Here is a 5,828-nt window from a genome sequence, read left to right as displayed (position 1 = left end):
CAGGAGATGATCTGGCCAGCAACTCTGCCCACCATGGGGAGATGATGTGCTTTGTTTAAGCATTTACTTGTTAAAACCTTAGTGTTTGGAGGTTAGAAAGGTGTGGGGGAGGATATCCGGGTTATAAACCGTTTTTTCTTTTTTTTTTTTTTTCGGTGTAAACAGCCGAGCACGGCAGCAGGTTCCTGTTTGCCACAGAGCAAGTCGATACTAGGGACGGGGAGGATTTTTTTAGGAGAAACTAAGAGCCACCCTCAACGCAATGTAGCATTCACGTCAGGCTTCTAAAGCACAGTGACTGATGCCGAAAACAAATTCCATTCCTGAAGTATGCCTCATGCCCATTTTACAGACTGACAAAGAGAGGCAGATAAGAGTCTTCGCCGGGAGTCAAAGCCACTCACCGGAGCTGGGAGAGAAGCCAAGAAGCCTCCCGGGCCGGGGAACGGCACTCCGGAGCCCACACTCACCCCTGCACAGGCTGGGAGCGGAGCAGAGAGGATTCCTCACGCTGCCGTCAGATATTGTGTCTGGGGTGGGTTGCTTTTTCCGGTGTGAAATAGGTTTCAGAAGGTTTAGAGGATTAATCACCATCAGTCCTATTTCTCCTTGGGAAAGGGCCCTCTGCCCTTCAGACCTGACAGGTCAACGGGGAGACAGCTCTGACCATCGAGCTGTGGGGGTTCCTTAAAACATTCTAACTCTACAAATGCCTTTTGGTTTGAAACGTGACTCGGTCCTTTGAACAGGACAATGTGTGGGTAAGTGTTTATGCGTAATAAACCTGGATCTTTGTAACTGTACAAAAGAGACCATTCAGAGTGTGAGATTCTGTTGAAGGTAGGAGTTTACCCTGATGAGTGTCTGGGAACTCTGTCCAAATTTCACCTATCACTGCTGCAACATGGCAGAACCATGTTTTAAGAGTCACCAAGTGACACATGGAGACATGCCTTAACTGTAAAAATTTGTCTTATTGCTGCATTTATACATGCAAAAGCTGGATGATTGAAGCTGATGAGAAGAAAGTACATCCACGTCCTCCTCCCCACTGGATCCACAGAGGTGTAGGTGCACCATGGGAAGAATGGGAAAATTGTTAGCCACGTTAAAGGTTAGTTACGGATCTGGGACTAGACTTAGATCCTCACCATGCAGAGACCTTGGTAGCCCTGGGCTGTGCAGGGGGGAGGAGGCTTTCCAAGGAGCGAGTCTGGCAGCCGGAGCCTTAGCCCAGGGCGCTGGAGGGCTGAGCAGCTTTGGACCAGTCTCTGAAGTCCATAATTCAGTTGTCTGTTTATTTAAGATGCGTTGTAAGCACAGCTGCTTTCTGAGGCACGTCTGGTAATGATGGGGGGAGTCACATAGATAAACTGGCTCCGAGCCAGACCACTGAGTCAGCGTAAGGAGCCGAAATGCATCTCAGCAGTTAGAGGATAAAAAAAAAAAAAAAGAGAAGACTCCTTTTCTGTTCAAATTTGGGTATGAGCATTGCGATTGGGAAGATAACGCCTGCTACCACGTCAGCAGGCTCTTGCAGTGCCCAGAGCCCTGGAATGGAGAAGTTGGAGATCTTCAGGGCAGAGGGAGGGGTGAGCACGTTGGAGAGAGCCCACGGGCATCTGCATCCTCCTCCTTTTTGCCGGCAAATCAAAGCTCTTGGTTCAGTTGCCAATACAAAGATTTGGACCGAGAACAGAAATACAATTTGATTGTTTTATAACACAGTCAAAATTCACTGCATCAAGTTTTCTACTTTGTACAAGTTAAAAATATTATAAAGATTTAGGTTTAAAAAAACCTCAGCTATTTCAAAAGTGAAGGTTCTTAAAAACAACTGCTAAAACATCCAGCATTTTCCAGAGATGCTAGGAACACCCAGTTCCTAGCATCTCTGCCTCATCCAGTGTTCAATCCAATTTCACAGCTAGTCTTGGTCCCTCAAATTCCTTTCTTTAGGAAGTTCACTATTCTCTGGAAAGATCTCACCTGGCTTGAATAACAGGAGTTCTCTCTTGTGCTTTTATAGTATATACATTATAGAATCACAGAATAGTTTGGGTTGGAAGGGACCCTTAAAGGTCATCGAGTCCAACCCTCCTGCCATGATCAGGGACATCTTCGACTCGATGAGGTTGCTCAGAGCCCCATCCAACCTGACCTGGAATGTTTCCAGGGATGGGGCATCTACAACTTCCCTGGGCAACACAGTCAGTGGTCAGACTAGACGCTGGCAACCAGTTGAGTCTTCTGGATTAACAAAATGGGTAGAAATCTGCAGTGATCGAAGGACACTGAGCAGACCCCCTAACTCAGACGCACAGAAGGATCTGCCAGTCTTGGGCTGTGCTGTGAGTTTAAAAATGTAGAAGCGAGGGGACAGCAAAAACCACGTCCTTGTTCTGCAGGCATCCAGAGCACGTGTGCTTGTGATTGCTGCTTCATCGTACGCTCGCGTGGTGACAGCTTGTCAAAACAGAACCTGGCTGAGCGTAGGTAGGCTGCAGCGGGAGCCGAGCGCCGTAGGAGGAGCTGTGCCAGCAGCCCCACGCATGAGCTGAAGGGGCTCCCCCTCTCCTCTTCAATTTACGCTTCCATCTCTACAGTTTTAATTCCCTGGCAAATGTTCTTTTCGTGATCTTTAAAGGCCGCCTAATGTATTTTATTCCAGCTCAGAGCTGCTGTCGCTGAGAAGCAAGGCTGATGGCAAGCAAGTAGACCACATCCATACTTAAACCTACTGCAAACGAGCACGAGCCTTGGCCAAGCAGGAGAGCAACCTGCTCTGCGGTGTCTGCAGGGCACGGCAGCGCTGGGCAGTGCTCATGGGCAACATCTGCCAGCACAGTACGGGCTGGGGGGAAGAAACCAGCTGTGAGACAAGAAGTGAAGGCAGAAGTCGGTTACAGACAGTGAACGTGGGCTGCTTCGAGCACTGGGGCTTGCCCAGTGCAGGAGGCAAAGCCAACTGGGCAGGGGATGCATGGAAAGCACTAGGAGGCTGAGGGAGATGAGGGTGGGAGTTGGAGATGGGGAAACAGAAGGAAGTGGGCAATCTCGCAGGCTTAATGGTGAGGGCAAGAGGTTTCGATCAGAGATAGCGGGAGGAAGTCAGTGGTGCGGCACAGGGGGAGTCGCGGGGTGGTGGTAGGGGAGGAGCGATTCAGCCGTGGGGTGTGGGTTGTCAAGAAGGAAGCAACCAGGGACGAGAAAAGGAAATGATGCTCAAACCAAGGGGTTGACAGTGGTGAAATATTATCTTAGAGAAAGATACATGAGCAAAGCCACCGACATTGGTTATTCTCTGTGAAAAACAACAAGCAAACAACAGATTCAAGGGCTTGGAAAGTGCTGGAATCAGTAAGAGAAGAGAGGACACAGGAAGACACCGGGTAAAAGCTGAAAGTGGCGGCAGAAATGTGGGACTACTAAAGAGAGAAAGGGGTAGATCTGGGATATTCGTGCTGATTTCAGAGGGCCATGAGAATAAATCAAAGATCAGATGAAGAATAAACTGTGAGGCAAAAAGAAAGGGTGCACAGATCGGGTTCCAGTGTGGTATAGCAGAACAAAAAAGTGCTGTAGCAAGAGAAGTCATAAGTAACTCACCTTTCATACTTGAACATGAAATCAGTAAAAAACAGCTTTGCGAAGGCTGGTGGGAGGGGCCCTGACCTTGAGGACCGTTACTCCATCCGTGCTAGGAAAGCCTATGCCAAACAGGGCATGAGCCAGTAAACTGCCACAGGGACTTCCCAACAGTCCAACAAATTATCCAAGTGTATCCTCACCGCTACAGAAAAATTAAGATGCGGGATGGTGCCAATGGCAGTTTGTACCTTGTAAATACACCAAAAGAAGTAAAAAAGATTAATCAATCAACCCTCAATATTGGCACAACTCACCCTTATCAGAGGCTGCCACTAATTTCTCCTCTTTTCTGTAGGCACAACGGCCAACTCTCGCCAACCAAACCATTGAGTACCGACTCCTGCGGCAGCAGCGGCCCAAAGCAACGCTGCAGTGCTGGCATCCAGGACTTTCCCAGAGGAACCATTTGCAGACACAAAAACCAGGAGCAGGTTTGGAGAGCAAACCTCTCCAAAGGCATAAAGAGCCAGGACCAGGTTGACCAATGGAAGATTTCATGCCTTGACAGGCAAGAAATATTGCAGACTGGTGGGCAAAGATCCACAGCTCGCAAGGTTACGAGTGAAAATCCCTGTGGTTAAGAGCTGGCCGCCCGCCCAGTGCCGAGTGTGAAGCTGTGTTCCCGTTATTAATGGCACGCTCCTCCTCGTCCTCTGCCTTCGACGTACGGAATGGGCACCTCTCGCCTCCCCTTGTCACTGGTGCCTCTGCTGAGAGCTTTTGTCAGATGCGCTCCCGGTGCCCTCGCGTCAGGTGAGCGTGCCCATAGGGTCACCCGAGTGCTTGGCGTGAAATCCCATGGGGGCTCGCTTTGGGGGGAGTTAGAGGGAAGGGGAGGTTTGCTCTGCTGGTGGTTTGCTCCTCCCAACTCCGCGCAGACGCTGCAGTGACAAGGCAGAACTAGGCTGCAGTGGAGCAGAGCCCACCGGAGAGCAGCAGACCTTCAGTTAGAGTGGCTTTAATCCCACAATTAATCCCTACATCTTTTCTAATGCTTAAAGTCCCCTGCCGTGGCCTCCCTCCTGCTGCAGAGGAGCAGGGCACCATGTGGGGTAGGTGCCATCTCCAGCAGTTTCTGGGGGAAGACCACCTGAACAACGCATTTCTTTCTGCCTACGGTTTGGGGGCTGAAAAGCTTTTCTGTTATCATAACTCCGCATCTTGTTTCTTTCCTCCAATCCTCAGGCCGCAGTTAATGCCTGTTACTTACCTTCTTCACAGCAGGTTGGGAAGATTAATTAGAAAGATTGTCTCAAGGTGCAAACTCCGCATCTGGCTGGAAATTTTGAAGGTCAGAAATAAGCTGGTTTAACCCAGTATTTCCATGCCTGTGAGAAGCTTTGAAGGGAAGATGTTTTAAGGGTTAGACACAACTTACAGCCAAGATATAAAAGCATGGCACACTTCTGGTACGGCACAAGCACCTTGGACTAACGTATTAGCAAGAGATGCTGTCTTAGGGAGTTGAAAAGTGACAGCAACTCATGAGGAGGGGAACCTCAAAAAACACCCTCCAAAAGGACTTTGAAGCAGAAGCAAGATGCTCTGGCTATCTGAAAACGGGCATTTCTGGACAGCTCTAGGGTCCGTGCTGAAAGATTTTAGAAAGAAAAGATCACATTAGGCAAAGCAAGACAGTCCTAAAACATCTCGGCACTGGACTTCACTGAAGGATGGTTTAGCTTTTAGATAAAACAATGCTATTTTATTGACAGTCATGTCCACTCCCTTCCTTTGACTGCAATCAGCCATCACTCCTGATAGTGCCCTTGAATTTCTCAATTTCTGGCCCTGAAGAAATCATCCAGCCTGTAATTTGCTTGTGGAACAGGGGTGATCCTTCACCTGTATTTCACAAAGCTGATAGAAATTTGGAAAATAATTGCCGTGCTCCCATTCTCCAGCCTGGGGGCTACACCTGGAGAATGCAGAGACTTGCACAGAAACCCAGAGAGGAGCCGTGCTAGCAAGTTTGGTACATCAGCAGAATGGGGTCTACGCCTTCCTAAGAAACACCTGCAGCACTACAGGTTTCTCTAACCTCTGCCTTCTTTCAGCTGTTAAAAGTAGCAAACGCATGGACGTAGCCCAGGCCCAAAGATGTACCCCCAGATCACAGGAACATAACAGTGTTATTAAGTCCGGTGATAAATACAGACAGCAACACTGATTTTGAA

Source organism: Charadrius vociferus, unplaced genomic scaffold, assembly GCF_000708025.1.
Source record: "Charadrius vociferus isolate BGI_N301 unplaced genomic scaffold, ASM70802v2 scaffold320, whole genome shotgun sequence".
In the NCBI taxonomy this organism is placed as follows: Eukaryota; Metazoa; Chordata; class Aves; order Charadriiformes; family Charadriidae; genus Charadrius; species Charadrius vociferus.
The sequence above is the reverse complement of the archived record's forward strand: the minus strand, read 5'-3'. Positions refer to the sequence as shown.